Source organism: Sinocyclocheilus rhinocerous, unplaced genomic scaffold (assembly GCF_001515625.1).
Source record: "Sinocyclocheilus rhinocerous isolate Xijiao unplaced genomic scaffold, SAMN03320098_v1.1 scaffold278, whole genome shotgun sequence".
NCBI classification, from domain to species: domain Eukaryota; kingdom Metazoa; phylum Chordata; class Actinopteri; order Cypriniformes; family Cyprinidae; genus Sinocyclocheilus; species Sinocyclocheilus rhinocerous.
In genome coordinates, this window is record NW_015664178.1 from 1087897 (window position 1) to 1099164 (window position 11268).

Here is an 11268-nt window from a genome sequence, read left to right on the forward strand (position 1 = left end):
TTTTTTTTTTTTTTTTAGCGAACATTTGGCTCAAAAGTTAAAATTAAAGTTGCCCCTCCTACGACCATCAAGTTTCTTTTACCGAGGATTTGTTGATCTATTGACCGAAATTAAGGTGACTATTAATCATAACATTATCAATAGTTAGTACTAGCAACGAAAATCTACAATATTTAGATAGTGTTTAACCATAGTCTTTGGTTTAACATGCAAATATATTAAGTTATATTATATTATTTCCCTAAAATAACTTTTTGTTTTAACCCTTATATGGCTTTTTGAGTTTTCCTCTGTTTGTTCAAATGTAGGTTCTTTTTGTTTTTAGGATCAAGGGTGAATGCTGGAGATTGATGCGTTGTGACCATAAAAACTGTAACTGTGTCCGAAATCGCTCACTCGTTCCATAGTATGTTTAACCATAGTCTTTGGTTTAACATGCAAATATATTAAGTTATATTATATTATTTCCCTAAAATAGCTTTTTGTTTTAACCCTTATATGGCTTTTTGAGTTTTCCTCTGTTTGTTCAAATGTAGGTTCTTTTTGTTTTTAGGATCAAGGGTGAATGCTGGAGATTGATGCGTTGTGACCATAAAAACTGTAACTGTGTCCGAAATCGCTCACTCGTTCACTGATCCCTATATAGTGTATGGCAGTTGAGTGCACTATCAGAAAGGAGTGAAAGAAATAAAGATGTAAACGGCATCTCTCATTCAAACTCGCTCACTCCCGCTCTCTCTTCCAGCTCGCCGGTTCTCCGCATTGGATTGTGGGAAATAGTGCTTCAGCAAGTGTACATCGGTTGTACACTCGAAATCAGAATGCATTGTGTTTAAAAAGTAGTGGACGAATGTAGGGAATGAAGTCGTTCACTCAGAATTCGGACAGCACTACAAAATGTGCACCCGATATAGTGCACTAGTGGATAGGGAGCGGTTTTGGACACAGCTTGTGACTGTAAAAAAAAAACATGGATGTAGTGTCCGTGACGTCACCCATAGGTTTCTAAAGAGCGTTTTTGAAGCTCAAAGTGGGCGGAGCCGGCAATCGCCATCTTGGCAGCGCATCACCATGCGTCACTCCCGGATAATCGAAAATGGGCAAAGAGGCGGGAGCTGGTTGCTGAAACCACACCCACCTAGCTCGACGGTGGAGACAGTAGCGGCAATCCACCTGCCACTCAAATTTTGCCACTCAAACTCAGGCTGTAAACTTTTTTCTTCTGCTGTAAAGTTAGGCATTTTAACATGGGGAGTCTATGGGATTGACTCCCTTTTGCAGCCAGCCTCTAGCGGCCAGTTGACGAATTACAGTTTAAATCACTTCCGTGTTGGCTTCACGAGAGAGAGCGGGAGGTTGCCGCTTGCTTGTGACACAGCCCTGGTGTTTGTGAATAACCACGACAACCAGAGAGGTCATGGGGCATCCGTCCACCCGGTCTAGGAGCCTATGTAGGAGCTGTCCTGTCTGGGACTAAAGCACACTGACTGTTACAGCAGGAGTCAAACAAACATCATGAATGATGACTCTTGTCTGCTCTTACAGTAGTGAACAGAAGCAGAAGATGAGCGTTAAGATGTCCCGGGAAGGACAAAACTTACTTGCTTTCTGTCTTCGTGCTCCAAGAGTAAATGTGTCAATGCCAAGGTGTGCTTATTCATTATGGAATGAGTGATGGCTTCGTTGTAAATTTTTAATGCATGCAACTCCTAAAAGTTTCATGACGTTGTCCGAATGAGTAAGATTTGGAGGGGAAGTGAAGTAATTCATTTGAATAATTGATGTTTAATGCCTTTGATAAGAGTCATCACAAAGGTCACCATTTCAATCTAACCTGAGAGACTAACAAAGGAGATCAGAGTGGCTAAAAAAAACTACTCAGAAAAGCTGAGAAAAGAGAAGGTGTGCTTATTCATTATGGAATGAGTGATGGCTTCGTTGTAAATTTTTAATGCATGCAACTCCTAAAAGTTTCATGACGTTGTCCGAATGAGTAAGATTTGGAGGGGAAGTGAAGTAATTCATTTGAATAATTGATGTTTAATGCCTTTGATAAGAGTCGTCACAAACGTCACCATTTCAATCTAACCTGAGAGACTAAAGTAATGAGCTCTTGTCCCTGTCAGAAAATGCTTATATTAGAAAAATACTATGACTTAAAGTTTCTTCTGTGGTCTGTTCTGTTTGAAGATCACTGCGAATGGGCATCTTTTGGCCCTAAATTATGTTTAGGTGTAAATAATTACACTTAAGTTTTTCATGCTGTTTGTATATTGAAAGCAGAGTAGAATGCTGTTCTGTAAACTTAAGTCACACTTATGAATTTCATTACTTTAAAGTATCAAACCAATTGGAATATTCTGACAACTAGGAAGTGTCCAACTTTACAGATCTTCTTTATGCACCAAGAGCTTGTAACACTCCAAAGAGAAAGGAAAAATTTTAATCGCATCATATGACCCCTTTAAGAGTGTAGCTCAGGTTAACTTAGCACTGACAAAATGAAGGCCAGAGCTGGTCTTCATCTCATTCGTTTTTTTTGTGCTGTCTGAAACCCCAGTTGAATCTTCGACTTATTTCATCTGCAGTAACCTTTCTTATTCCCGGTGGACATATTTGTGTTGGTGTAAAGAATTTATGGCGATCTAAGAGAAATGTATAAATCCTGGGCTTGGCTCTTTCAGGGCCGTTGGGGTGGACCGTGATCAGAATGTGTAAGAACGGCTCCCTCTGAGACTCTTTGTGACTAATACATCTCCCCTCCTTCACTGAATGCCAAACAGGACCGACATGACGGTGGTGGGGTCCTTACCCAGCTGTAAGCTGGCCTTCAGTGCTGAATCTTAGTCAGCTTGAGCGCGCTGTGAGTCATCCTGTGCAGGTTTTTGTTAGCAGAATCCCATATGAGTTTTCGCACAGCAGGAGTGAAGGAAGGACATGGAATAGGGGCACAAGGATCTATATTTGCAGCTGAAAAGGGATCTATTGGGCAGTTTGCCCAGAGGAATGCTGTGAAATGCTTGTTCGTCATTGGCTTAACACTACACACAAAATAGCAAAGCAAAAGCCATTGTACATTTGATTGGCAGGGACGATGGTGAACTCTGATTTTGAGTTTTTCATTGAAGAACTGCATGATAGCTTAAACTTACTGCCTGTTTCTAGGTTCAGTAATTTACTTAAGCAAGTGATTGTCAACTGTAAGCATTAGAGCTGTGCACCATTCAGAATTGAATATAGAATGCCTAAAATAAAATTTCGTCAATCAAGTTGAAATGCATTACCTGTAGAATTTCTTTGAATTTTAAATCCCTCTTCCTGTCACTCCAATTCAATTTTCAACTGAATCTGCTTCCTGTGGGGTGTGGCCAATTCAAATACCAATACAGGATTTAAAATCAAGCCAGTTCTTCTGTTCTGAATTTTGCATTCCGCTCACATATTCTTGCTTTAAATGCCATGAATGCAGACAAGCAGAGGGATACAGAGTGAAGCGTCCCAGACAGTGCTGTTACGCTAAATATCAGCGAATTAGAGGACTGTTGTATTCACTGTTGTATTCATCTAGTTTGGTTGGACAGGGTTTGTATTATCAATGCATCATGCCCAGCTAATTTCAAGTCAAAAACTAGAAAATGTGGCAAGGCATCGATATGGCAGAGTTGGCAATATGATACAGCCTCATAAAATTACTGAGCAGAAACTATATTTCTCATCCACTGATATGTCTGTTGCTTTCATTATTAATAACATGAATTATTGAACAGAACACGTCTCCTAATGTCTCATCATTCTCCTTAAGCAGGAGGGAGGTTTTCTCAAAAGGATGCTGGTGAGATTGCATCTAGCATACCAATGAAAATTAGTATGTGTGAGCATGTCTGTGTGTGTGAGACTATTACGTGAGACAACTATTAGAAAATCACACTTCACACAAGCAGTGGAATCCTATGGAAGAGCAGAGGGGACTGAGTTGGAACGTAAGTAATACGGATACAATTTTAATTAAAATGATTGTCAAATTCCTAACAGTCATTTCCCAATTTTGGACTGAAAAGATGCCTGACATTTGACCTCAGAATGCCACTCTAATATGAATGAAAAATTCCTTTAGCTAATGATTCCTCAGGCTACCATTTGCAGCCATTAATTGTATTGGCTCTTTTGTACACTCTAAATAACAGTTATGTCTGCAAAACTGCAGCCCAAATGATTCAGTTTCTGGCAGAGCTGCAAGCTCAGTCAAACAGAATTTTGGCTGCAGATTATGGAGGCATCCTGGGATTTCCCTCCAGTGAACATTGGCTTTGAAATCAATATAGCAAGTAAACTCAGAGGCAATGTGTGTAGTCAACTATAAGCCAAACAGTAATTGCTTAAATTGATGAAATCCTTCACGTGTCCTTCGTGTGGCAAAGTTAATATCAAAATAATTGTGCGCAGTCCAATGGTTTTAAAATATAATCCTTAAATCAAGAACAATTAAAACTGTGATGCAGAGAGATATGAGCCTTATACATCCAGATTATGACTTTGACCTTTTTGCATAGTAATCTGGATCAACAGTTGAGTTTAACCATATCCAAAAATGTGTAAATGCTGAATATAATTTTTTCTTTTTATTTATTTATTTTTTTGCTTGCCTGCCTTCATGACTTTTAGGACTGGGCTTAATTAAAGATTAATCTAACAGCATATCACACAGCATAAATACATTTTACAACAGCCAGTTAGTGCATGTCGCTAATAAGTCTGCATGTTCTGTGTGTCTCTGTGGGAAGACTGGCGTAGTTTTGTCTACTCTACGACACAAACTTAAACGTGTGTCCAGAGTCTCAATGTATGAGGACATGAACTTCCTCTCCAGAGCTCTTCTGAGAGTTCCCTTCACAAGCGTATTATTGTTTCATTTGAGAAAAATACACACTCAGACTCACAAAAAAATGGCAAAAAAAAAAGTTTGGTTTAACTTGAAGAAATTATGACAAATATATTACTATTGTGTACTGAAATGTACTTCTCAAGGTAATAATAATAGTATTATTATTTTTAAGCAATATTCAATTCAATTCAAGTTTATTTGTATAGCGCTTTTCACAATACAAATAAGCACTGCAGTTTATCTTTTGGTGCGATGAATGAAGCTGAAGTATTATATGCTGTAGAATCTACATTTGTTATTGTGTTTCTGATGTTATCTATTTTATCAGTGAAGAAATTCATAAATTCATTACTATTAAACTGTGAGGGAATATTTAGATCGGGTGGCGTCTGGTTATTTGTTAGTCTAGCCACTGTGCTAAATAAAAACCTTGGATTGTTTTGGTTATTTTCTATGAGTTTGTGGATATGCTCGGCCCTGGCAGCTTTTAGAGCCTGTCTATAGCTGGACATACTGTTTTTCCACGCAATTCTAAAAACTTCCAAGTTAGTTTTTCTCCATTTGCGCTCAAGACTACGAGTTTTTTTCTTGAGAGAATGGGTATTACTGTTGTACCATGGCGCAGTACGTTTTTCTCTAACCTTTTTCAATTTGATGGTTCTGTTGTGCAGCATCTTGTTTGACAAAATAATAAATAAATCCAATGTTTTCTTGTAAATTATTTGTTATATTTTCATTTGATTAAATTATAAAAGATTAATTGTTAAAGTTTTAAATCTTTTCATTATTTATTCTTTTCAATTTTTGATGATAAATTTGTAATAAATTGTAAAACAGAATCCAGAAATAATGACTGAATTCGGAAACACAGAATTTAGTGGGGGGGATTTCATGGGGCCCTAAATGAAAGGTACCTTATTCTGTAGAGTTTATTTTCAAGGTCTAACAAACGTGAGGAAAGCACATTTCCTTCCCTATTAATGGTAAGTGAATATTGTGATAAATATCAGTATTGTATGAAATGAAAAAAATATTATGATAATATTTTTGGCCATATCACCTAGCCTTACTACAGGATCCGAGTTAAAGCGGGTGTTTTAACAACATTTTTGAACAACATTCTATTTACTATAGAAGACCGATCCGGTTTCATGAAAAGTCATAATAATTCACACAAAATTGCAAAATCGTAAAAAAAAGGTATGCAAATGGTACAAACCTAACAATAAAAGTCCAATCCTTAACTCAAACGCTAATGCTAATCACAATTGTAATAAGAAATAAAATGTCCTTTCTTGTACAATCCATGTCATACTGATATATTACAATTTCAGCATCTACGAATTATTGGGAGTTGTCATGAGTAAATGTATTGGTAAATTAGAATGCACTAGAGCCAGGGGTGCCCAAACTCGGTCCTGGAGGGCCGGTGTCCTGCAGCACCTGAGGGGGGAACCACAGCAGAAATGTTGCAGAAAAACGTGATAATTTTAGTTAAAACTATAGCTAATTGTGCAAGGCTAGTGGACTGAGTCAAACTTCAACACATCGCACCTGAAAAAAAAAATTCTGCTTGTCGACAGGTTTGTTTGTCAACTATTTCTAAACTTATTGAGCAGTTTTATAAGTTTGGAGTTCCAGCTAATTCAAAAATGTTTATCAGAGTTACATGACTTGAGCTGTCAGATTGATTGGCAGGCCACATGCTAATTAGCCATGAATATGAGCGTGTCGCTTGCGATGACTTCATCACGGATTTATCCGAGTTCAAACAGGTCATCGTTAATCATCTCTCTGTATTGTGTGATTGAGAGCACTTTTCCGTTGCACTCTAAATGACCTGTTCATAAATCCCACTCTCCACTGTTTTATTATTAAAGTCTCTGCTAACCTGGCCAAGTGCAGCAGAGGTGTGTGTTATAGAGGTGAGCGGCCCCTGAAAGCAGTCTTTGGGTTAAGCTCTTTTCATTTCTGGAGATCTGCAGCCCCTCTCAGCAAAGACTGCCAATCAAACGCCCAGCGCAAGGAGGGTTCATAATCTAAACCATATTAATCTGAGCCGTTTATGAGGGGTCAAGTGAAAAAGAGCTGATCGATTCGGAGTGCTCCGTGCAAACGCTGTTTCTCAATTGTCTGTGGCCCCATCCTCTAATTACAATTTGTTTTGCAATATTGAGAAATAATAGCTTTTCCTTGGTTGTCAGTTACACTCAGAATTGCATTACGGAGCTTTGTTTAAACAGGAGAACAAATCAATACCATCTGCCTTTATGTATCCTGATCATCTCTCCTCAGCACAGCAAGCAGCTCTATGACATTGTCAATTGTTAATATCAACCCACACACAAGTCCTATTGATTTTCTGTGTATCTGGGTATTTTTATATTATTTATTATCTGTGCTCTTTTTTTCCACTGTATCTTCTGACCCTGTGAAGTGGCTGATTTTATCTGCATGAGATACGCCAACAAGAAGTTGATATCAAACTGGAGTTGCAGGATGTATAATGATTTACTGATAGGAATCTGTTGCTGGGATGGATCTGTGTACAGCTTTTTTTGAAAAGCACTCTTGCAATACGGTGTTTATTGACATATATGGCTAGGGTGAAAGTTGCCAGTTTTGTGGTGTATACAATTTTTAATTTTTTTATTTAGATCATATATATCAGAATTCCTAGATTAATACTAAGTAAACAAAAAAAAAATGCATTTATTGAAAATATAAATCTTTTGTTTCAATATACTGTACACTACTGTTCAAAAGTTTGGGGTCAGTATGGTTTTTTATTTTCTTTCCTTTTTTAAAAAAAAAAAAGAAATTAGTACTTTTATTCAGCAATGATGTGCTAATTTAATAGTAAATATTTATATTGTTACAAAAAGATTTCTAATTTGAATAAATGCTGAACATTTTATTCATTTCTGCATTTCTATCTATTCTGCATTTCTGTTTGGTGATGCACTGATGAGCATAAGAGACTTCTCCGTCGCTTGGTGTGGTGTCGAGTTTGTTTTATTTAGTTTAATGTTTTATTCGATGCGTTGGTACCAGTGTTGCCAATTTAGCTACTTTGTAGCTAGATTTAGCGAGTGACATTTAGCTACCAGTTTTTGCTACTTTCAACTGAAAGCAGTTGGCAACACTGGTTGGTACTGACTTACAACTGTTTATCTCTCTTAAACCTACAAGTCATATTAAACAAACTGCTAAATCAGGCGCAAAACGGTTCTCATTACATCCCCCCCACCCTTACTGATGTCCATTCCTGATTGTCTTCGCCGTTGGTCGTGCTCTCTTCCGGCAAGAAAGCGCAGGAGGCGACACGGTTGATGGGGTGGCCTAGCTGTTAAGCTGAAGCTCTTCCTGGCACACCACCGGGAGTCTCAGTCTCCATTGGGTCTCTATGCGGAGGGCTTAGACAGGAATCGTTTCGTCTGACGGTGCTCTCTGGAACCAGTATGAGAGTGGATTATTCCCTTGACTCCGTCTTCGGCAGCTCCATTCTCTGGTTATTGCTCTCCATACTTTCACCGTGGAGGAGTGCGCACGGGCCATCTCAGCACGCTTCTTCGGGCTATGCAGTTGATGGAGTCCAGCGAAAACCGCCTACAGCCAAAGATGGCTCTGATAAACGCCAGATCTTTGGTAAACAATGACTAAATAAGAACTGTCACGGACCAAAATCTCATTTCACTATCATAAACGCTACTATTAACCCTTCTGTCCGTCTGTTCCATGATGTGTCTTCATTTATGTGTGAAGCTTTTCTTAATTTTTTTTTTGTTAATAAGATAAGGGATCTAAGACTGGGGATAACCCCCTTTTCTTTTGACCCCCCTGTCTGCAGTGCTGTTTTTAGCCAATTTAAACCCATTTCTGGCACTCATCTTCAAGAAATAGTAGATCAGCTTAAGCCCTCGGACTCTTCTATTGATATCATTCCTCCATATTTTCTTAAACAAGTCTTTGATATAGTTAGTTGGTCCTCAGCTTTGAAACCGGTATTGTACCTGATTTATTAAAACATGCAATAGTCCACCCCTTGCTTAAAAATCAGAACCTAGACCCCACAGTGTTAGCCAATTTTAGACCTATCTTAAATTTGTCTTTTATCACTAAGATTCTGGAGAAAATTGTCTTGCAGCAGTTGCAGGGTTTTCTAGCTGATAACATGATTTTTTAAATTCTTCAATCTGGTTTTAAAGGGGTCCTATTATGCTTTTTCAACTTTAGTTAGTCTGTAATGTTGCTGTTTGAGCATAAAAATGGTCTGCAAAGTTACAAAGCTCAAAGTCCAATTCAAAAAGAGATATTTTATTTAACAGAAATCACTTTTCAAAAACTACAACGAATGACTCGTTTGGACTTCAACGCATATTTTCCGGGATTTGTGATATCACAAATACAGACGATCTACTGAGACTGCACTGTTGAAAGTTTTAAATGATGTTTTAGTAACCTGTGATTCTGGCAATTATGCTGTGCTTGTGCTCTTAGATTTGACTGCTGCATTTGATACGGTGGATCATGATGTTCTTATTGCCCAGTTGGAGCACTGTGCAGGCATTAAAGTAAGTGCCCTGAATTGGTTTAAATCTTATTTTTTCTAACAGAAGTTTTTCAGTTAACATTGGAGAGCATTTTTCTAGTGATGCTTTTTTTATCATGTGGAGTTCCTCAGGGATCCGTTTTGGCTCCCATTCTTTTTTTCTTTATACATGCTCCCACTTGGTTCTATTTTTAGGAAATATGGGCTGTCATTCCACTGTTATGCTGATGACACCCAAGTTTATCTGCCATTAAAATACAATTCAGACCGTCTGGACACTCCCCTGGCCTGCTTGTCAGATGTAAAGGACTGGCTGTCTCTAAACTTTCTGAATTTCAATGAGAGTAAAACAGAAATTATTGTATTTGGACCTTCAGATTCAACTAATACTCCCAATAAAAATTTAGGTGGGATGTCTTCCTGTGCGAAGACACATGTGAAAATTTTGGGTATTGTTTTTGTTGAGTCTGAAATTTGATAAACAGATACACTTGGTGAAATCTCTTTTTTTTTCAGCTCCGATTGTTAACAAAAGTAAAATAATTTCTGAAGCTTTTCTGTCTTGTATTTTATTGCTATTTTACTGTTCTATTATTTTAATTACTTTAGAATTGTTTAGTGGATTTTTTTATTCTTTTTGTTGTAAAGCACATTGGACAACTTGGGTTGTAATGGTGCTATATAAATAAAATTGCCATTGCCATATGTGACCCTGGACCACAAAACCAGTCATAAGAGTCAATTTTTCGAAATTGAGATTTATACATCATCTGAAATCTGAATAAATAATCTTTCCATTGATGCATGGTTTGTTAGGAACGGACAATATTTGGCCGAGATACAACTATTTGAAAATCTGGAATCTGAGGGTGCAAAAAATCTAAATTTTGAGAAAATCGCCTTTAAAGTTGTCCAAACTATCTACAAATATACCCCAGTGACTTAAGACTGGTTTTGTGGTCCAGGGTCACATATAAGAAACATAAAAAATGTAACTGATCCCAAACTTTTGAATGGTAGTGTGTGTGTGGTTTTTATATAATTTAAAATAATTTTGGACATAATTTTGTCAGATGTCAACAGGTGTAAAGTAAAGGGTCATACAGTTCTGAGTATGTCTAGATGTGTTTGTCCAGTGGAAGCATCATACAATCCTTGCCCTAATCTCTGTCCAGGGAAATCAGCCATTGGTCTCTAAATGAGTTTCAGACTCTTCTCTTTTCTACGTCACATGCTTTTGTCAGCTGTGCTTCTTAAAGTGGCATCTGAAGAGAGGTGTAGCGAACTGGCATCCCGCCAAGAGCCCCACAGTGCAGGCGAGAGGACATTTGGAACACTGCGGTCTTGTGAGATGTGGGTAGAGAGAGCGGGGTGTGATTCAAAGGCCTTGCTGCTGCAGTTTGCTCCGCAGTTGGTCCCAGCTTGATGCGCAATAATGACCTGTCAGAGTGGCAGGCCTGGTGCCAGAACCCCGAAGCAAAGTTAATCCATAGGGGTTATTCAGCCTAATGAATCCTAACAGCATGCAGGGAACCCACAGGGGCCGCAAAACACATCATCCATTTCCTTCGTTTTATTTTAACTGACAGAAGTATATTCCTGGGAAGAACTGATCTTGAGCTGAACTCAAGTCTGTGGCCTTTGTGGTTTCTGCTCTTGGATGAAGTGTCTGTTTTATGTGTGGTTTTGATTCGAGTGTGGTAGAAGGCTAATGGTATGTTTTAGTCTGTGATCTCAAAATGCTTGACTAATGGCTGTCTTCAAGGAGAGGTCAAGACTTATTTCTGTGATAGTGTTTAGTATGTTTTGAGATACTATGGACAGATTGTGCACA